The 23,437-nt window shown below is 38.6% G+C and overlaps 1 long non-coding RNA gene across 1 annotated transcript; it reads left to right on the top strand.

Moving 5' to 3' along the window:
- The first annotated feature begins 1,352 nt into the window (after positions 1 to 1,352).
- On the top strand, positions 1,353 to 19,822 carry LOC109616592. Its single transcript, XR_002197785.2, has 3 exons — positions 1,353 to 1,462; positions 1,667 to 1,734; positions 18,732 to 19,822. It is a non-coding gene; the product is annotated as an uncharacterized LOC109616592 (long non-coding RNA).
- Positions 19,823 to 23,437: the final 3,615 nt, after the last annotated feature.

Here is a 23,437-nt window from a genome sequence, read left to right as displayed (position 1 = left end):
GGAAGCACCCAATTGTCTAAACTGTCTTGGTATCCTGTAGCATTAAGACCTTTCACTGGAAATAAGAGGTCTAACCCAAACTCTTTTCCACCAAACATTGCAGTAGGCAATATGCAGTCCGGTAGGTATTGTTCTCCTGGCATCTGCCAAACCAAGATTCGTCCACCAAGCTGCCAGATTGTGAAGCATGATTCATCACTAAAGAGAACACGTTTCCACTGAACCAGAGTCCAGTGACAGTGTGCTTTACACCACTCCAGCCGACGCTTGGCATTGGACATCCTGCTTTCTTGAAGCTCCCAACACACAGTTTGTGTGCTGATGTTGCTTTCAGAGGCAATTTAGAACTTTATGGTGAGCAATGCAAAAGATGATTTTTACACGTTACATGCTTCAGCATTCGGTAGCTTCGCTCTGTGAGTTTGTGTGGTCTACCGCTTTGTGGCTGGGCTGTTGTTGCTCCTCTATGCTTCCACTTCACTATTATAGCACTTACAGTTGACCGGGACAGATCTAGTGGATCCAAAATTTCACAAACTGGCTTGTTGCAAAGATTGCATCTTATGACAGTACCACATTTAAAGCCACTGAGCTCTTCAGTATGACCCATTGCACTGCCAATGTTTGTCTATGGAGACTTTATGGCTATATGCTGGATTGACCGATTGACCGTCATCTTGAACTTCTTCCATTTTCTAATTATTGCGCCAACAGTTGTTGCGTTCTCATCTAACTGCTTGCCTGTTGTCCTGTAGCAGGTCTACAATTTTATCCCTGATGTCCTTACACAGCTCTCTGGTCGTGGCCATTGTGGAGAGGTTGGAGTCTGTTTGATTGAGTGTGTGGTCAGGTGTCTTTTATACAGGTAACAAGTTCAAACAGGTGCAGTTAATACAGGTAATGAGTGGAGAACAAGAGGGCTTAAAGAAAAACTAACAGGTCTGTGAGAGCTGGAATTCTTACTGGTTGGTAGGTGATCAAATACTTATGTCATGCAATAAAATACAAATTAATTATAAAAAATATCATACAATGTGATTTTCTGGATTTTTGTTTTATTTCCCGTCTCTCACAGTTGAAGTGTACCTATGATAAAAATTACAGACCTCTACATGCTTTGTAATTAGGAAAACCTGCAAAATCAGCAGTGTATCAAATACTTGTTCTCTCCACTTTATCTATATTGTTTATGTCCATACAGTTTAACAAAAAATTGTCGAGATTCACAAACATATTTTGATTAGCAAATACATGAAAGGCAATTTTTAATGGTCAATCGTGTTTGTGAACTCGTATTTGAAGAACCTTATTTGTGAAATTATGTTTGTCAATTACATTTTGCAGATTTGTATTTGAGACCACTTTCCTGACTGCTAGCAAATCTGTGAGCTGTCTCCTTATGGATGTATCACGGCTTGGTGGGTGGTGGAAGTAAGCGCAGGCAGGATGGTGGTTCAAACAGGTACGTTTAATGGAACCAACCGGAAAACAAAAGGAAACCAGAACACAAACTGAGTCTCCTCAGGACAAACAATTACCAACAACAGCAACTAAAATGGATAACAGTAATTAAAATAGGATCCCCAATCAGAGGCAATGCAGGCCAGCTGCCTCCAATTGGGGACAACTGAAACAAAACACAGAGATGTGCGTCTTTTTCTGCCAGGTCCTGACTGGCCCGCAGACCAGAGATGGCTAGAGACATCCTCATAGCCAGGACCTGACAGGTTGTTGGTAACTACAAACTTTCAATAATGCCATAACATTAGCAAAGTAATTTACACAGTTACTCTGCTAACAAGTTATTTACCTACAAACAATAATACTATCAAGTAATGTCACAAGGTGCTTACAACTTTAGTCCTCAAGAATGGACAGACTTCCAGTCCAGTATGTCCAGTATGAAAAAATACATTTTAAACCTAAATCCAATTTCACTGTAAATGTGTAGGATCCCCCAAAACATGAGCTAGCAGTAATGCATTTTATTTTTCTGGACTGGTATACATCTGAAATACAATGAGATTCAGGCTACACCTATTAAGATAATAGGATAATAAACATTAGCTGTAAGGTGAGTAGGTAATTTGTACTTTCATTTTGATTTGGCTAGATCAAACAAAATACTCACTGGCTTTACAAAACAGACGGCACATAGTGCAACAAGCAGCTAACATGGTACCAGCCTAGAGTCTTAAATAGAAAATAACAGGATATTAAATTGACTTAGATCTGCAATTTGCCCCTTCTCCCATCATTTTCATCCATTTGCAATCTGTATTTTGCAGCCAGTGCATAATGTCTAGCTCTAACTTTATCATGAGTAAGAGGAAGGCAGCAGACATTTCATTGCAAAAAGAAAGGTTGCTTAAGACATTAAGTTAAATCAGTACATATTCTGTACTACAGGATAAATAGAAATGAAATGTATATCTGAAATGCTGAGGGAATCTCCACAGGTTTGTCTGACTTATATGACTAATTCAGAAGAGTAAGTCTGACCCAGATGCAATGAGTGGTAAAAGCGATTCTGTAGAATCGGATCTTTACCTGTTTAGGTAACTGGTGTACATTCGATTATTCTAAGGTCATCTAGATATACACCAATCAGCCATAACATTATGACTAATGACAGGGGAAGTGAATGACACTGATAATCTTGTTATCATGGCACCTGTGAGTGGGTGAGATATATTAGGCAGCAAGTGAACATTTTGTCCTCAAAGTTGATGTGTTACAAGCAGGAAAAATGGGCAAATGTAAGGATCTCAGCGATTTTGACAAGGGCTAAATTTTGATGGCTAGATTACTTGGTCAGAGCATCTCCAAAGCTGCAGCCCTTGTGGGGGATTCCCAGTCTGCAGTGGTCAGTACCTATCAAAAGTGGTCCAAGGAAGGAAAAGTGGTGAACCAGCGACAGGGTCATGGGCTTCCAATTCTCACTGATGCACGTGGGGAACAAAGGCTGGCTTGTGTGGTCCAATCCAACAGACGAGCTACTGTAGCTCAAATTGCTGAAAAGGTTAATGCTGGTTCTGATAGAAAGGTGTCAGAACACACAATGCATTGCAGTTTGTTGTGTATGGGGCTGCGTAGCCGCAGACCAGTCAGGGTGCCCATGCTGACCCGTCACACTGCCGAAAGGGCCTACAATGGGCATGTGAGCATCAGAACTGGACCACAGAGTAATGCAAGGTGGCCTGGTATGATGAATCATGTTTACTTTTCACGTGGATGGCTGGGTGCATGTGCTTTGCTTACCTAGAGAACACATGGCACCAGGATGCACTATGGGAAGGAGCCAAGCCAGTGGAGGCAGTGTGATACTTTGGGCAATGTTCTGCTGGGAAACCTTGGGCCCTGCCATTCATGTGGATGTTACCACCTACCTGAGCATTGTTGCAGACCATGTGCACCCTTTCATGGCAACGGTATTCCCTGATGACATTAGCTTCTTTCAGCATAATGGTTCAGGAATGGTTTGAGGAACACGAGTTCAAGGTGTTGACTTGGCCTCCAAATTCCCCAGATCTCAATCCAATCGAGCATCTGTGGGATGTGCTGGACAAACAGGTCCGCACCCTCTCAGCGCTATTGAAGTGTGGGCGCGTCAGTTATTTTTTTTAATTCAGTGCTCCGTAATGGTAAAAGTTAGATGCTTCATTCTTCTTCCACGTGAAAAGAGATATTCTGCTGCAAATAACGACATCTCATTTGTGTACTTTCGTAAACCAGAAGCGCCACCATCACAATCACAAAACCTCCAGTTGACGCGCCGGCGTGTCCAGGTCACACATTTTTATTCATTGCTCCGGAACGGTAGAAGTTAGAGGAACAACGACACGGGAACAACAACATTCCACAAATAACAACGTCTCGTTTGTGTACTTTCGTAAACAAGAAGCTCTGTAATCGTGATCACATAACCTATAGTCCTTCAGGATTTCAGCAGCAGCCCTAACTAATTATACTGGATCTAATTCTGTTGTTTAGAAGTCTACAATGCATAAACCAATCACAGACTGTGGTGAAACACCCAAAGTGAAGTCTATCCATGTCACCTCCCTCCCCAAAAGAGAGAGAAAGAACAAGCGAGCGTGCCACGGGGAGAGGTGCGTGTAGCACTTACCATGCTTCCAATAAAGTCATTATGCACTTGGATGCATTGAAGACACATTCAGTTGCTACAAGCAATTGTTTTCTGAAAAAAGAAATGGCCAAACGGATATTCACGGTGAAAGAAGTGGAATAAATGATTATGGAGAGCAAGGATAGTGAAAATGGGTCTGAACATTCAGACGATAAAAAGTATCAGGACAGAATTGACCCATTTGTAAAAGTGTAGCCTAAATGCTATTCTATAATAATGTTTATTATTTTTTTGCTTATTTTATGTGGAATTACTAGGCCTATATCAATTTTTTTTCAATGAATCAAATGTATTTATGAAGCCTTTTTTACATCACCAGATGTCACAAAGTGCTTTTAGAAAACACCTAACCTAAAACCCCAAGGAGCAAACAACAGTAGTGTTGAATTTCATCTATGATAACTTGATATAACGGTACAGTAGATATAACCTTTGGAAGTACACTCACCTAAAGGATTATTAGGAACACCACACTAATACTGTGTTTGACCCCCTTTCGCCTTCAGAACTGCCTTAATTCTACGTGGCATTGATTCAACAAGGTGCTGAAAGCATTCTTTAGAAATGTTGGCCCATATTGATAGGATAGCATCTTGCAGTTGATGGAGATTTGTGGGATGCACATCCAGGGCACGAAGGTCCCGTTCCACCACATCCCAAAGATGCTCTATTGGGTTGAGATCTGGTGACTGTGGGGGCCATTTCAGTACAGTGAACTCATTGTAATGTTCAAGAAACCAATTTGAAATGATTCAAGCTTTGTGAAAGGGATGGACATGGTCAGAAACAATGCTCAGGTAGGCCGTGGCATTTAAACGATGCCCAATTGGCACTGAGGGGCCTAAAGTGTGGCAAGAAAACATCCCCCACACCATTACACCACCACCACCAGCCTGCACAGTGGTAACAAGGCATAATGGATCCATGTTCTCATTCTGTTTACGCCAAATTCGGACTCTACTATCTATATGTCTCAACAGAAATCGAGACTCATCAGACCAGGCAACATTCTTCCAGTCTTCAACTGTGCAATTCTGGTGAGCTCGTGCAAATTGTAGCCTCTTTTTCCTATTTGTAGTGGAGATGAGGGGTCTTCTGCTGTTGTAGCCCATCCGCCTCAAGGTTGTGCATGTTGTGGCTTCACAAATGCTTTGCTGTTGTAACAAGTGGTTATTTCAGTCAAAATTTGCTCTTCTATCAGCTTGAATCAGTCGACTCATTCTCCTCTGACCTCTAGCATCAACAAGGCATTTTCGCCCACAGGACTGCCGTATACTGGATGTTTTTCCCTTTTCACCCCATTCTTTGTAAACCCTAGAAATGGTTGTGCGTGAAAATCCCAGTAACAGATTGAGCAGATTGTGAAATACTCAGACCGGCCCGTCTGGCACCAACAACCATACCACGCTCAAAATTGCTTAAATCATCTTTCTTTCCCATTCTGTTTGGAGTTCAGGAGATTGTCTTGACCAGGACCAAACTACCATGTGATTGGTTGATTAGATGCATTTGTCATAACATTGTCCATCAAACAATTTCATTTTCTATTTTAGGACAAATGTAGGCTATTTGAAACATATGTGTTAAATAAAAAGGTGTATTAGTTTTTAATGCTTTAATATCTTAAGGCTATGGTTTGTTGTGACTGAAATGCATCAAAATTGCATTGGGAACTTCATTAGGATACACCAACTTCTGCGATTCTCAGCAAAATACGTGTCCATTTCTAGGCAAGTTCGTCACAGTTCCGGTTGATTAAAACCTCTTAACTATAGTGGATGAGTATTTTCAGGTGGTTAGCTATTTATTTTACAGCCATTATCTAGTTTATGAAGGTCATCTACCTTTTTGCAGATTATATTTCTTTGTTTAATGATCTATCACCATATTGATAGACGTCTCAAGGAGTTAGGCATGTGTCATCACAAATATAGCTAAACATTGTATGGAACAATTAGAATTTTGAATAATTTGGTTATTTTTCGTGAACCTATTTACCCCATATCCTTACCGATAATAAAAAATGTAGATTGACATTTTACTTATGCTAGCTACTTCTGCTCTCAATGTAAACATTGTTCTTTGATTAAAAAAACAACAATATTTTCTGCATACACGGCCACAAGCAGCCAGTGGAATCCGAAACAAGCTTAGGCAGTCAAAAAGCCAACATGCCTAGTGGACACCACCTGTAAATCCTTTAGATGTCAGGGCCACCAAGAGGCCTATAACTAGTGTCCTTCTCACCCGGATACTCAGTTTTTAATGACGATCTGTTCTAAATATATTCACAGTTGTGCCATATTCTTTCTATTTCTTCATAATTTATTTGACTGATCTCTGGGGCATTTCCAATGTCTTGGAAATGTCATATCCTAGTTGATATGACATTTCACAAAAGAAATGTTGACCTTGAAAAAATTACCTTACATTTACTAATCATCATTGTCACGTCTTTGCACAGCAAGCTTGCTGGGCCAGTTAGGTCCAGCGCCCTCTCCCCGCATTTAGGACAAGGACACCTATTCCTTCTTATTACTTCGCCTGCGTTCCTGACCACTGTCCGTTTTTGAGTTAATTCTCACATGTATTTTGTAACATTGTTCTGCTTTGGTTTTGTTACATCTCAGTTATTTTTATTAAAAGTGGTGGTGGGGGGGGGGGGGGGGGCATATTTAAGGCATTTGGTTGCCTTACATATGATTATTAATTTGTCAGTCAATGCTAGTATTCAGTACTATCGAGAAGGTTACCAGTTATTTAACAGAAGAATTGCATTGATGAAGTAATTCATGTTTTTTACTCTTTTCTGTGTTTTTGCTGGACTGCATAAGCGGAGCCGGCCAAGAAGAGCGAATGTCTCTTACTGAGTGACTGACCACCCCTTGTTAAATAGCGTAGTGGTTAGAGAAGCAGACTTGTGAACTATAGGTCCCGAGTTCTCCTTGCAGGCGAAACAAAGTATGCATTATGAATTATTCCATATATATGAATCCTTCGGTAAAATGCTCTGTATCTACATTATAGTAAGCATGAAATAAAACCATTTATGCTTATATTGCGACTGTTTCTGGTGGATGTATGCATCCGTGCATGCATTTGGGTCAGGATAGACAAACACATTTGCTGGCTGCAACATACAGTAGTTACGTTATAGTAAGCCTTAAATGAAACTGTATAGTGTTATATTGCGACTGTTTCTGGCATGGAAACGTTAATCTTCAGTCTCACTAGCAACTGCTCAATTCTTATGATTATTCCTAGCAAGTTAGTAGATACGAGTAGGCCTATTACTGGCTAATAAGCTGTTAAAACGGCCAGTGGCAAAAGCAATACATTTCATAGATGCTATTTGTGGTGGATATAAACTTAATATGAAACGTTAGTCAGTTTAACACAATCCTCAATGTCTAGCGACTGCTGAAATGTGTAATGCCGTGGGGTAGTGGTTAAAGACAGTGCCTCTTATGTGGAAGACCTGAGTTCAAATGTATTGAGTGCTACAACATTTATTAAATATTTCAGCTTTTCACTTAATGAAAAAGTTAGTTATCATCACCTTAATTAATAGTTATTGTATCAATGTTATTCACCAATGAAAGAAAAAAGTATGTTGTTTTGCCATGAAAGAAAAAATTAAATGAAGTAGCTTTGGCAGACTCGCTAGCAATTGCAAAAATTGTATGACTATTCCAGTATGTTAGTAGATACCGGTAAAGCGTATTACTGGCTAATACACTGTTAAAAATGACAATGGCAAACGCCATACATAGACACTATTTGTGGTAGAGGTAAACCTAGTAAGAAACATTAGTCAGTTTAACTGTACCAATGTAATTCACGAATGGCCAATTAACTGTTAAAACGGCCAGTGGCAAGAGGCTATACTGACACCCAGCAAATGTGTAATGGTGTAGTGATTAATGACATAGCCTTTCATTTCGGTGACCTGGGTTTGAATCTTGAGTGGGCAACACTTTCTATTGCGGGCCAGCTGAACTAGGCTTGCCTGGTTTCTTGTTTATTCAGCATGACGATTACACTTTTTCTGTAAAAATGGTGTGTTCTACCACCAGCCAATCAATGATACCCTAACACCAACAGCCAATCAGGGATATACCCTAAACACCAGCGCCAACATAACTTTGTTAAAGCTGCCCTCGATAGGATTTATTCAGTAGGAAGTTCAGTGCCAGTGGAATGTTATTTTATCATTTTTGGAGCATGCCGCTACTTCCCAGCTAATCGCCTTCTGCGAGGCAGGCTTTCTTCTTTGGCTTACCTGGATTATATTATATATAGCCTAAGTATGTCATAAGGAGTGCAGTTTGCTTACTGTAAGAAAATATAATGGCAACTAGAGACCAGGACGACAGACAGTTCCTCCCTTGTCCACTACAGCATACTATGAAAACGGCAAAGCGAAAGAAGACTTCGATCAACTCTCTGTAGCTAGCTACCAGATAACATTAACAAGGCTAAGAAGAACGTCGTCGAACTCTGAGTTAGTGCTTTTTTTTGGAAAAGGTAATTCAATTTTTCATATTTTTATTCGGCCGTTGGTGCAAAACCGCTTTCTGACGGGTGAGTAATTGGAAAATGCTTTAATTTAATAATAAAATCCTACACAGTTCAGCTTAATTTATTTTCAGATGTAACCAATAAATGTGTTTAACTACAGTACTGTAGCTATCTGGCTAATACATTGCCACCATGCAACCAAAACTAGAAGCACAGAAATGGAAGGACAAATCTAAAAGAGAACGTCTAAATACAGCTCTGGACAAAATTAAGAGAACTCTCCTAATTTTTTTAAAATCAGCATCTCTACATATATGGCAGCCATTCCATTCCAGTGTCTGTTAAATTCCAACACAGTCACACCTAATTTTACTTAATGAGGTAATGATTAGGTGATTACCTGAACCAAATCTAATTTAACGAGGAAAAGTATAAAAACCACTGCTGTGGTCAGCACTATCCTCTTGCAATAGGACCAGCTGGATGGCAAAAACAGTGCAAGTAGTACCTCAAAGGTAATATGAATAAATAAATAACTAATCTGCATAAGAAAATAGTTGAAAAGAAAAGCTTTGAGTGAGGAAAAGAAGGGTTCAATCCTGGCTTTACTGGCAGAGGCATAGACTAAGCGTCAGGTGGCTTTCAAAAGAACAAGGTCAAGAAACAGACACTGGGGACAACAAAGCTACAGACTGGCCGAGGGCGAATTTGATCAAGAGGAAGATGGATGGTCACAAGCCATCAAACAAAGCCTAGCTACTTGAATTTTTTTGCAAGGAGTGGCATAAAGTCAGCAAACAGCAATTTGACAGACTGGTGGAGAGCATGCCAAGACGCATGAAAGCTGTGATAAAGAATCTGGGTTATTCCACCAAATATTGATTTCTGAACACTTCCTAAGTTAAAACATTAGTATTTTGTTGTTGAAAAATGAATCTGAATTTGTTTTCTTTGCATTATTTGAGGTCTGAAAACAATGCATATGTTTTTGATTATTTTGACCAGTTTTTATTTTCTACAAATAAATACTCTAAATGACAATATTTTTATTTGGCATTTGGAAGTAATGTTGTCAGTAGTTTATAGAATAAAACAAAACTGTTAATTTTACTCAAACACATACCTATGAATAGTAAAACCAGAGAAACTGATTATTTTTACAGTGGTCTCCTAATTTTTTAGAGCTATATGATTGTTGTTCGCTACTTACAGGTTTTCAACATTGTAATAGAAATCTACCTCCATATTAGACATTCTCTAATTATTACACCTCACCTGGAGTTGAGGAAGCAAGAATCCTTGGACTACCATAGTCATTCTCAAATCATATTAACAAAGTTGTGTGGGAGACTTATAGCTGGTATAAAAATGTAATTGTTGATGCAAATATACAGTAGTAAGGCTAATATTAATTGTATGTATGCCAGTCTCTATTGGATAAAAGTAGTGGAGCTGCATTATTTATTGTTTTTATGAGAAGTATTATTGCGACTGAAATCCAAATCGTCTCAACACTCACAGCATGCAGCTGAGACACCCATATTTGCCCCACAATACATTGGAGGCAGCCTTATACTCCCCAGGCCTAGAACAGAAGCAAGGAAATGCACAGTGCTATAAAAACAATGACAAAATGGAAATCTTGCATATCTGGTTGCAAGCAGTAAAATCTGCAAAAAATACCAAACATAATTTAACACCTATTTGCAAATTGGGTCTGTGAAGACAGACAGATACACAAATATACAGTACCATCTCAATTGCAGTGATATAACCACAGTTTCTGCTTAGGCCTGCAAGGAAAAAACTCAGGAGACATAAAAAAACAAGTAATATTTATTTATTTAAATAAAATGTCTGGTATTTTCTGATGATTTTGGTAGCTCCACCAGTACCTAAATTCTCTGCTCAAATTATGTCAGAACTGGGCACTGACAATTAATCTCAGCAAGACAAAAATAATTCCAGATGCCAGGACTGCAAACATTAATTCTACCTAGAGTATTTTGCCCTAGACTAGAGCAAACAAACAACTACACTTACCTTGGCCTAAATATGAGAGCTTAGAGACAAGGCATGAAGGCCATCTATTGCCATTATACATAACATAAAACTTGACATCCAATTCCCAATTAGAATCTTACTTAAAATACTCCAATCAGTCATAGAACCCATTGCCATTTAAGTCTGGGGTCCATGTACAAATCAAGACTTGATTAGATGGGATGAACACCCCTCTGAGAATCTGCAAGCAAAATGTTTTCTGAGTACACTACTAAAAACTCAAAATAATGCATGGAGGTCTGAATTAGGGCTACACCCACTTATCATCAAAATCCAGAAACAAGCTATTACATTTCACATCTACTTAAGACCTTTCATAACACAGCCCTAATCTACAGAGAGATGAACCTAAAGAAGAGCCTCTTATTTCAGCATGTACTGGGGCTCTCTGCTCCCAGACAGACCCCACAGAGACCCAGATGAACAACACAGACCAAACCAAATAATGAGGAAACAGAAAGAAAACACGCTGGAAGGAATACACCAACAAAAGCCAACTGGAATGCTACCTTACTCTAAACAGAGAGTAGGCAGTGGTAGAATACCTAACCCTGGATACCAGATCCAGAATTACTAAAACCTTGACTATTTACACTCAGTGTGCATGCCCTTGCTGTACTTCCTAAACTCCCCCAATTATATGACCACATTAGCGGCACATATTTTTCTCAGATCGTAAAGAGTCTCAGTGTTTAAATGAAATGAAACGTTGATAAGCTCCCATATCTGTTAGGTGAAATAACTTAGTATGCAATTATCGCAATAAGATGAGGAAACCATGAGAAAAGGGCAACCAGTGGAGCAGAAACAACATTGTGAACCTAACCCATATTCATGTCTTTATTTTTTTGCCTGTCATTCTCACTTGTAACTGACACCTTTATCTGTCCTTAAACGTGCATGTAACTTATTTTTTAGGCCATCCTGCTAACTAGTGTTTTTGCGCATAACTATCAAGCCTCTGCGTGTAAATTCTTCTGCCAGTGGTAGTGGCTGACATCCATGCCTACCTCCAGGAGAATGTTCCTGATCTGTCAGACAGGTCAAAGTTTTTTTTTCTCATTGTGGGGTACACGGTGTGGTCAGACACCAACAACTGATTCCAAATGGAAATGCATAACCTAGGATCAAGACTAGACACATACAGCTCTTTCGTGTATGCTCTAATGATGCAAACATAAAACACCTGCCTAATAAGAGACAGCTGTGAAATAAACTGTCCACATGTCTTTGGTGCCTTCAAATGGCCGGACTGTTAGCAAATGTTGCTATTATTTCAAAATGGTACCCTCATATTAAAGCAGTCATTCTGCACTTTCACGTCATTGTCAATGTATTATTTTAAATCCAAAGTGCTGCTTTACAGAGCCAAAACCTTAAACAAAAAAATGTCCAAATACATATGCAGTGCACTGTATATATTTTTAAAGGGGTCACCCTCGTCCTTGTTTTTTTCCATGTGTTAAGTGTGAAAACAGTGGGAGATGAAGGGATACAATTTTGGAAGGGAGAAGGCTGGGATTTAACATTCCTGAAGTTATACCACTGGACCATGGCTGTACAATGCAATTTTGTTCTAAATCCGCGACAGCGCTAGATTTCACATAGGAAGGCAAATCACAGTGACCAAAAATACTTCAGAAAATACATAAAATAAAGTATAGTTAGTCACTATGGTACATTAACCAATTAATATTGAGTGAAATACAAATGTATATAGGAATGTAATAGGAGAGCACTTTCACTCATGCTTAGACTCAGTTAGCCTTACCCAAAACATCATCTGGAAACAATTTAAAACAAAAGGTCAAAATTGTAGTGGCATATTAAAATTAACATCTTGATGTTAACCTATTAAAAACTGATGAAAATTAAGTAACATTTAGGAAACACATTTGATCATGTCACATAACATTTAATTCAAATTGGTCGCTCACAGAAATAAACTTAAAAAGCAATGTCAATACACACCACAGAACTTCAGTGACAGAATCTGTCATGGAGCGACTTAAAATTTAACTAATGTCACATGGTCAACTATCTGAAGTTTACTTCCTTCGAAAAGTACTCTCCTACAAACAAATGTTTGATTTTGAAGACAAAAAGTGTGATAACCAATTCTAGGCAATTGAAACAGAACAGTGCATCCCCTTCCCAAATGTCCAGCTCCTCACCTGAGCTCATTTTCACTGGAATTGGGAGTGATATGTCTGAGAAATGTCTTAACAGTGTGTTTTTTATAATAGTTTGAATGGGGTGGTGACCTGACTGTTCGTCCCTTTTAAGGAGTGATCTTTACGTGATCTTTGACTGTTTACCATGACTTGTGCTCCTACACTGACAAAACATTGGTTCCTAGCCAGTCATGCTTGGGATCCTATTTGGCTACATGCATGAAAACAGAACTTGCTAAGACAAACATACAAAAAAAATACTATTTTACAGTGGGGAGAACAATTATTTGATACACTACCAATTTTGCAGGTTTTCCTACTTACAAAGCATGTAGAGGTCTGTACTTTTTATCATAGGTTCACTTCAAAGAATCACACTGTATGAATTTTTTTATAATTAATTTGCATTATTAATTTTATTGCATGACATAAGTATTTGTTCACCTACCAACCAGTAAGAACCCGAAACACACAGACAGGGCAACTAAGGAGTGGCTCCGTAAGAAGCATCTCAAGGTCCTGGAGTGTTCTAGCCAGTCTCCAGACCTGAACCCAATAGAACATTTTTATAGGGGGCTGAAAGTCCGTATTGCCCAGCGACAGCCCTGAAACCTGAAGGATCTGGAGAAGGTCTGTATGGAGGAGTGGGCCAAAATCCCTGCTGCAGTGTGTGCAAACCTGGTCAAGAACTACAGGAAACGTATGATCTCTGTAATTGCAAACAAAGGTTTCTGTACCAAATATTAAGTTCTGCTTTTCTGATGTATCAAATACTTATGTCATGCAATAAAATGCAAATGTATTACTTAAAAATCATACAATGTGATTTTTGGGATTTTTGTTTTAGATTCCGTCGTTCACAGTTGAAGAGTACCTATGATAAAAATTACAGACTTCTACATGCTTTGTAAGTAGGAAAACCTGCAAAATCGGCAGTGTATCAAATACTTGTTCTCCCCACTGTTTATATCTTTTTATCTCTAATGTATTTGATGTTGAGTGTCGGAACCTAGGAAAGAAAAGCTGTCGCCTTGGCGTCGGCTAATGCAGAGCCAAATAAACATAAACTCATTCACTCACACAAAGAGCTCTTGTCCCAGGAGGCCGGACTCTAATTTTAGGCTCCTAGGCATATTGATTAGCCTGTGCTAGTGTTCTGAGATGAACAATGTTTGTGTGATGAGAGCTTAACGATTAGATCATACGGATAAACGCACAGCGGCGAGTCTTAATGAACATAGTATTTTAAGCCTGTAATTAGAAAAGTGTAGATATAAAACACAGCGATGTGAAAGATGTTAAACAGTGGGTAGCAGGTAGTTATCAGATTTGTAAGCACCTCTGATGTATTAATAGTTTTGGCCACGTGTCACACTACTCCCTAGTGACAAAGGGGCCGAAATCCAATTGAGTGTGCGTCTCCTCTCGGAAATAGATTCACCCATCTGGATTACAGAACAGAGACAAGGATAGCATTTAAAACCCCCGTATTCAATCTGCATACGTTTGAAGTTGTATCCCCGTGCCGGCTTGACTCATTAACAGGAGGTAATTGGGCAGCAGTGAAGCAATGTTCTGTGAGCTATAGGCTAGGGCACATAATGAAGAAGCCGGACAATTAGACGCGTAATGAATGCCTCAAGGCATTACCATTTAAAGGAACAGGTGTTCTCGCTGGAGAGGAAGTGAGAGAGTGAAAAAGATACAGCACACCACCAAACTACAGCGATGCTGATAGGATGGGAAAAAATGGATTAAAAAAACAAAGTAACATAATTCTGATAGTAAACGAACATAGGTTGGCCTACATTGTGAGAGTCCCTCCCCATGAGATGTTTAACTCCAGTGTGTTCCTCTCTGGTTATGGCTAAACATTTTCCTGTGTCAGAAGAAGACCTGGCCTTTGTAGCACAGCATTAGGAATCATAAGTTGGTTGCAAACTTGAGACTGTACAAAAAATGCTTCTTGCCCCCTGGTTTCAGAAAGTATTCAGTGGCTTCAGACTTTTAAACTTTCTCTAAGTATTCTGCCATTACTGACTAATTATAAATGATCACTCTTTCGCCATCAATTTACACACAGTAGCCCATGATGACAAACCAAAAACATGTTTTTGTACATGTAGTCAACTCACAGGTCATGAAATTATGAATACAAATATTTTTTGCAATATTTTGCATTCAAACAATGGGGAGACATGTACTGTTATTTCAACACAATAATTTCTCAAACACAAACATTTTCATTTAGTATGATATTTTTCAGAAAAATATAGATATCAAAAGTTAAAATCTATATTTTTCATTGCTGAATAAATTTAGAATGTGTTGAACTAATGTACATCCTTCCTCAAACTGTGTTCAATCGGGAAGCAATAAAAAGGGGGAAACAGCAATATTACTAGTGGACACTAGAGGGTGTAGAATAATATGAATATATGTTTTATTGAAAGTTAAATGCCTAGATAATGAGAAAAACAGAAATGTGTTTAGCCTACCTCTGTAGGTTGCGCTCTGCCAAACCTCGGGAATGTGGAATGTTTACATTGACAATCTGGAATGGGGGTTATTGTGTTGGAAACATGATCTGTATTAGGTAGACACACACTTCAATGTATACACCAGCTAGTAAAAAATTTTTCAGTGAGAAACAAGGGCATTGAGCTGAGATGCAATCTAACAACCCAATCCCAAACAAGAAGAGATGGTATTACCCAAACAAACAAGGAAAAACGAAATATTAAAGCAATAAGCTATGAAATGTATTGACCAATCAGCACTTGAATATGAACATTGTCATTTAATTATTTAATGTCTACGTTCATTTATACGTAGTGGTTACACTATCACTTGTAATGCACATGTCACAGCTACATATGCTATTATGTGGGACTGCTGACAAACTAAAAAGCAAAATAGCTGGTGGATATAAATGATCTTCTCTCCTAAAAAGAGCCTTTAGTTAGGTCCAGGACTTTGCCTGTTAAGCTGGGAATACTGGCTAGAAAAAAAGCTAGCTGATGGATGCAAATGACGTTCTTCCCTAATAAAAGAAACGCACAAGTTTGAGGCCAGCAGCTATAACAACATTAGTTATCTTTGGGACAACAGGGCTGGTATGCTAGCTTTTTAAAGTTTTTACAGTTAATTATAGTTTGTATTTACCAAGTCATTCTCAAGTTCAAATGTTTTAATAGTGCAACGTAATATAGTCACATGAATCATAATCACAGTTTTTAAAAAAACATCAAACACGACTACAAGTTGCTGGTCAGTTTTCATGATAGTTCCCTAACATCTTATTTGATGTGTCAGAAAGTGTTTGTAATGTGGTAATTTTGAGACAAAAACACCCCATCAGCGTTCTGTTAATCAGCATCCTTGTTGAATAAATGATTACACATTAAAATAAATTTAACCAAGAGGAAGAAAATGATTAAGACTTTGGTTACTAGACTTTGGATTGATTCAAGGAAAAAGGTTATGCACACAAACACTCACAAAGACCGAAACTACCCAATTTGTCACAAAATCTATTCACATGGCATTGTGATTGAGAACCATGCCTTCATAACAATGAAATATGCCCTGACATTAAGCCTCCTCAAGTAATATCTGTCAATGTTGGCACACACTTTGAGGGATCTTGGACCATTCCTCCATGCAGCAAATTACAAGATCCTTGATAGTCTAACATTTACGCTTGCGGGACAATAAAATTTCTTGTTGAAAGGTCTAATCACAGCCAAGTATCAAGATCCTGCAAACCAGGTTTTGGGCTAGAATATCCTGGTACTTGTGGACGTCGTTATGCCATTGATTTTAGCAAGTGCCCCTTGACCACTAGTAGCAAAACAGCCCTAATGCATTTTCCTTGTATGTACTCCTTTTTTATCAACAAAACATGCTGTTGGTGTGCTTGGGCAAAGATTTATATTTTTGTCTCACCTGACCAGAACACACAATTCCAATTTTAGTTCCAATAGCACTTGGCAATGTTTGGGCGCTTCAATTTGTGTGTTAGACTCAAAAAACCAATGGCTTCTTTTGTGCAACCCTACCAAAGAGCTTTATGACAAGTCTAACAGTTGATATTAAGACTTGATAACCCCAAGATTCCACTAGATGGTGCAGTTTTAAAACTGTGGTCCTCTACTCATAATCATGCATAACTAAAATAAAATGGTTTTAAACAATGTTTTGTGGAAAGTCAATTATACAGCTCCCCCGTATGTTTGAGTCCAAAATATGACTAATTATTTTAAAATGTTTTGCATTCATTTTTGCTCAAATTCAGGAAGGGTATCAATACTTATTGAGTTGACTGTAAGTATTCAGGTCTGTTGCCATGACTTTCTAAATTGAGATAAAATGCACCTGTGTCTTTTGATTATCTTTCAGTCCACCTGTGACAAATCCAATGTATTGGACATGATATAGAAAGGCACACATTTGTCTATATGTGTCTACACTTCACCGTAGGGATGGGAAACCAAGACTTTCTGAACCATTGAGGCTTGTTATGCAAAAAAAAACGCTACATTGTAAGAAACTTTCTAACATCTGCTGGACAAAGAGTAATATGATGTTTGATTTAGACGTATTGTATTTAAACCCGAAGTGATACATATTTTTGTGAGGTTCGCGGCCACCAGCCCTTTACTCAGTCGTTATCAGTGCATTCAGAGTAATGGTAAGGCTTAAGGAATAATTAAGACCATTGAAAAGTCTAAGCTCAATAAAACAGGAATTTGTTGATGAAGAAAGGCTCACTTTTTGTGTTTAACAAAACCATATTACTTATAGCAGGAAGAATCGACCATGTTACCATGTGAACAGTAGTCTGGAGTAGTATGGTTGCGCCACAATATTGGACACATTGATTTGGTACTTGGTCATTTGTGCACTGTGGGATATTTTGTTCTGGTTTGTAACAAACTTGGTCAAACGAAGCTTCAGATGTCATTGATCACATGATTATGTCCCTTTGAAGCTGTAAAGTTCACCATAGGCAACAAGTCAAATCAAGTCTGTTTATCTAAACAGCAAAAGGAAGCACACTATGCGGCTTTACACAAAACACAAATCACAATAACCCAACTTAAAGCAAACATAATCAACACAACAAGACAAAGGTGCAGGAATGGTTGTTAGTACACCGACAAGGAGGAGCACGGCAGAGAGGTTGGCAATACCACACCCCGGGACACTGGCGTGATATAACTAGCCAACTAACACTCTAAATATTTCTCTTGTATAACTCTCAAATTACTGTTCTATGACTACTATCAAATAACAAGCTCTATTTTATGACTATCTTGACTAACATGCTCTTTCAAATCTGTCTATATAATTTCTATTTGCAGGCGTTTCTCAAACTCCTACTGACAGCCCTCAAAGTAACCAGATTTCCTTAACCTTTTATGCATGCAGTTTCAAAACAGCCATTTTGGAAAACAACACAGGTTAGAACTCAAAATGAATTTTGTAACATCTGAAACTTCAAATGTCATTGGTCAGTAGAGCTCAGAAAACTGAACAGCGTACTATCCCTACTTCTCTGTGCATTTCAACCAAGTCCAAGACTCTGTAGGCCTCTGAAAGAGAATTGTATCAATGCATAGATCTATGGAGGACCAAACCTACCAAAATTAGAAATAAATGAATAAATAAATGTCAATAAACATATTTATAAAAATAAAATAATGAATGTATTAATCAATATAATTTCTCTATTTAATTCCTTGATCATTCATTTCTGTGTTTATTTATTTTTATATACATTTTCATAATCTTTTTCTGTATGCCTTTTATGCCTAGAGGCACCTCTGCGGTCAGGTCTTGACTGTGGTCCCAAGGCGCATAGAGATGCCTAGAGGCCCCCAGCCAGGAACTGACAAATGCCAAGTGTTACATCCAGCAAAAACAAGGTACCATTCATGACCTGGCTAATACTATCCCAACGGTGAAGCATGGTGGTGGGAGCCTCATGTTATGAGGATGATTCTCAATGACAGGGACCGGAAAACTGGTCCGGATTGAGGAAAGGATGAACAGAGCAAAATACGGAGAGCTCCTTGAAGAAAACCTGATAAAGACTTCACAGGATCTCAGACTATGCTGAAGATCCCTTGTCCATCAAGAAAACAACATAAAGCACACAGCCAGGACAATGCTGATGTGGTTTCAGGACACATTTTTGCATGTCCATGAGTGGCCCAGTCAAAGCCTCCACTTGAACCTCTTGAAGAATGGGAGAAATAAATCCAGATCCAGATATGCAAAGCTAGTAGAGGTATATATTCTTTACAATATATTGCCACACTTTTCTAAATGTTTTTGGGTCTTCATTATGGGGTAGTTATATGGGGCAGTTATACATTTAGTCTACAACAAATGTAGGGCTCTAAATACCTGCTGAAACCACTGTATGTCTCATATAACCTATAGTAGTAACCTAATGGAGTGTTTGCTGCAACTGGGGCCTAGTAGAAGTGACGGTATGATCACATTGGCGCTTTTCCACTGCATGGTACCGGCTCAACTCTACTCGCCTCGCCTCTACCCGCTTTGAGAGCTTTTCCACTGCATGGTACCGACTCGGCTCACAATTTGCTTTTCCACTGGCCAAAGGTTGAGATAGTACCTATTACCAGGTACTTTCATCAGTAGGGATGGGAAGGGTCTTTTATGTAGCAGCCATAGTGTACATACACTTTATCTCATGCAAGGTTACAATTCAATATTGAATTTGCCATGAATGAATTCTGTAAATTCAGCCACCCGTTTAACTGTTATTTAATCACGACTCAATAACACAGTGTAAATATTGTTATAGCCCTGATTCATTGTCTGCACTGTTTGATTGTATTGTACTATACGCCATATGTTAGCCTTGCCATCTTTTAATTAAAACTGGACAACCTTTTATCAAACCTACAGGTGGTGCCTCTCATCTGGGAAGGTTCCCAGGATAAATATAATGTACATTCTTCTGTAATTAGAACAAGACCGTGCCGCTATGTTGCCTGCCATGACAAGAATTCAGCAGACACATCCATGGAATCTTTACAAATGCATGCACGCACACACATATGCAAAGTTAAGTGGTGTATTGGGCCTGTAACTGAAAGGTGGCAAGTTAAAAATACAGAGTTGTGGTGGGTGGTGGTGGTGGGGGGGTTGATCCAATTAACCTCCCAGGGTCATTGTAAAAACAAAGTCAGATTCCTTGCCATTGAAAATCTAGATTTTTCTTCAATCCAATTGCTGTGTATTTGGACTAGAATGAACATAAACTTTCCATATTCGACCTTAGACACATCCACATACAGCAATGACAACATCACAACAGCCTCATCTAAGGGTGACCTAATTTCCTTGACACAGGAACATCATCCAAAGTTGAATATTAGGGTGCCTTTTATCTGTGTGGTCCTATTAATCACCTTCCATGGAAATAGAATACTTGACAACCTTTTATAATGATGAGATTGGGATGTCATCTAGAATTAGGTACTTTTTCTTTACTCAGATTTCAATTTTAGGGAAAAGGAAGACAGCAGTTTTTTTCCCTTCTTTCTTTTTGCCATCTGGAACTTTAACAAGCTTTCTTTTTAAAGTTCCACTAGATTAATGGGGAGATAAGGCATGCGTCCAAAATGGCGGTGTTATAGATATCCTATTAAATTACAACCGTCAATTAGTACTCTCATTCTGCAATCTATGGACTAGGGTGCGATTTGGGAAACTCAAGATATGGAGAAAAAGTATGTTTCTGAGAACAAAGGGCCTTTTCTCTTTGTGATGCTGTGACACTTCAATAACCGTCATACTGACTATTATCATCATTGTAATTGGGTGCCTTTGCAAACGGTTTTAGATATAGAAATTGTTTTTTGGTCACACTTAGAATGAACAAATTAGTATGCTTGCTTCAGTAGGGCATTCAAAAGTTCTTCATTAAAAGCATAAAGGATTATGGCATCTGGAAATAAAATATGCAGTTACTTGAATGGTCTTTACCATCTATGTACTGCATGACATGGAAATTATATATATCTTTTTTTCAGTACAGACAGTCCCTTATCTTGTTTATTTACATTTTAATCACATTTTTTACTCCCCAATTTGATGATAACTAATTTGTTATTATTACCATGCTTCATCACAACAACTTCCATCAGAGTTAGGGATGTCAATGTCGAGATAAGTACAAACCCGATTTCAAAAAAGGTGGGACACTGTACAATTGTGAATAAAAACAGAATGCAATGATGTGGAAGTTTCAAATTTCAATATTTTATTCAGAATACAACATAGATGACATATCAAATGTTTAAACTGAGAAAATGTATCACTTTAAGGGAAAAATAAGTTGATTTCAAATTTCATGGCATCATCACATCTCAAAAAAGCTGGGACAAGGCCATGTTTACCACTGTGTGGCATCCCCTCTTCTTTTTATAACAGACTGCAAACGTCTGGGGACTGAGGAGACAAGTTGCTCAAGTTTATGAATAAGAATGTTGTTTCATTCTTGTCTAATACAGGCTTCTAGTTGCTCAACTGTCTTAGGTCTTCTTTGACGCACCTTCCTCTTTATGATGCGCCAAATGTTTTCGATGGGTGAAAGATCTGGACTGCAGGCTGGCCATTTCAGTACCCGGATCCTTCTTCTATGCAGCCGTAACATTGTAATTGATGCAGTATGTGGTCTGGCATTGTCATGTCAGAAAATGCAAGGTCTTCCCTGAAAGAGACAACGTCTGGATGGGAGCATATGTTGTTCTAGAACTTGGATATAACTGTCAGCATTAATGGTGCCTTTCCAGATGTGTAGGCTGCCCATGCCACACACACTCATGCAACCCCATACCATCAGAGATGCAGGATCTGAACTGAGCGCTGATTACAACTTGGGTTGTCCTTGTCCTCTTTAGTCCGGGTGACATGGCGTCCCAATTTTCCAAAATGAACTTCAAATTTTGATTTGTCAGACCACAGAACACTTTTCCACTTTGCCACAGTCCATTTTAAATGATCCTTGGCCCAGAGAAAACGCCTGCGCTTCTGGATCCTGTTTAGATACGGCTTCTTTTTTGACCTATAGTTTTAGCCGGCAACGGCGAATGGCACGGTGGATTGTGTTCACCGACAATGTTTTCTGGAAGTATTCCTGAGCCCATGTTGTGATTTCCATTACAGTATCATTCCTGTATGTGATGCAGTGCCGTCTGAGGGCCCGAAGATCACGGGCATCCAGTATGGTTTTCCGGCCTTGACCCTTACGCACAGAGATTGTTCCAGATTCTCTGAATCTTTGGATGATACTATGCACTGTAGATGATGATAACTTCAAACTCTTTGCAATTTTTCTCTGAGGAACTCCTTTCTGATATTGCTCCACTATTTTTCGCCGCAGCATTGGGGGTATTGGTGATCCTCTGCCCATCTTGACTTCTGAGAGACACTGCCACTCTGCGAGGCTCTTTTTATACCCACTCATGTTGCCAATTGACATAATAAGTTTCAAATTGGTCCTCCAGCTGTTCCTTATCTGTACATGTAACTTTTCCGGCCTCTTATTGCTACCTGTCTCAACTTTTTTGGAATGTGTAGCTCTCATGAAATCCAAAATGAGCCAATATTTGGCATGACATTACAAAATGTCTTACTTTCAACATTTGATATGTTATCTATATTCTATTGTGAATTAAATATAAGTTTGAGATTTGTAAATTATTCCATTCCTTTTTTACTCACAATTTGTACAGTGTCCCAACTGTTTTGGAATCGGGTTTGTATGTTCTGAAGCACATCCAATTCCGTTGAAGTCCTCATCACTCTGGTTGTCTAGACCGGTATCTTCATGCAGCAGAAAAAACACACTACCCTGCATTCTACCTTGATCCAGCTCACATGCACACAAGCCGTCACAAGGAGTCGCTATAGGACGATGAGGCAAGGTCTACATGACACACAAAATCTAATACCAGTCCGAATTTTGATGAACATGTATGCTTTTAAGAATTATATTCATATCGAATGTTTTGCATTTAATATAAGAGTGAATGAGCATTGAGGTCAACAGGCTGTCCTAAATCCTTTTTGAGACATCGACCTGTAAGAGTAGTTGTTATTAGAGAACATTGTACATTTCCTGTCTGTACGTTCTGGGTATTGTGATTTCACATCACCAGCGCTGCTTACTGCTATTTTCTTCATATTATATTTATGGAGACACATCGTACAGCTCCTATAATCATTGTTGCCTCTAGATTAGGAAAAATAATGTAGTGTTGTGAATTAATTTGCAAGGTTGTTGTGTGTTGCTCTATTAAAGTGAAATAACATTATTTAAATAAAATAAAAACACAAACTTCATGTTCAAATACATAGCACTCAGTACTTTCTGCAGTAGAAACTGAATGTTTTGGCCTTGTTTTATCAGACAACATTGCTTTAAATACTGTTTTCTAAAGTAAATGGACTGTATACTCATTCTGTGGTAACTCTAGTCATAAAT

The sequence above is a fragment of the Esox lucius genome, chromosome 14 (assembly GCF_011004845.1).
Source record: "Esox lucius isolate fEsoLuc1 chromosome 14, fEsoLuc1.pri, whole genome shotgun sequence".
In the NCBI taxonomy this organism is placed as follows: Eukaryota; Metazoa; Chordata; class Actinopteri; order Esociformes; family Esocidae; genus Esox; species Esox lucius.
The sequence above is the reverse complement of the archived record's forward strand: the minus strand, read 5'-3'. Positions and strand labels throughout refer to the sequence as shown.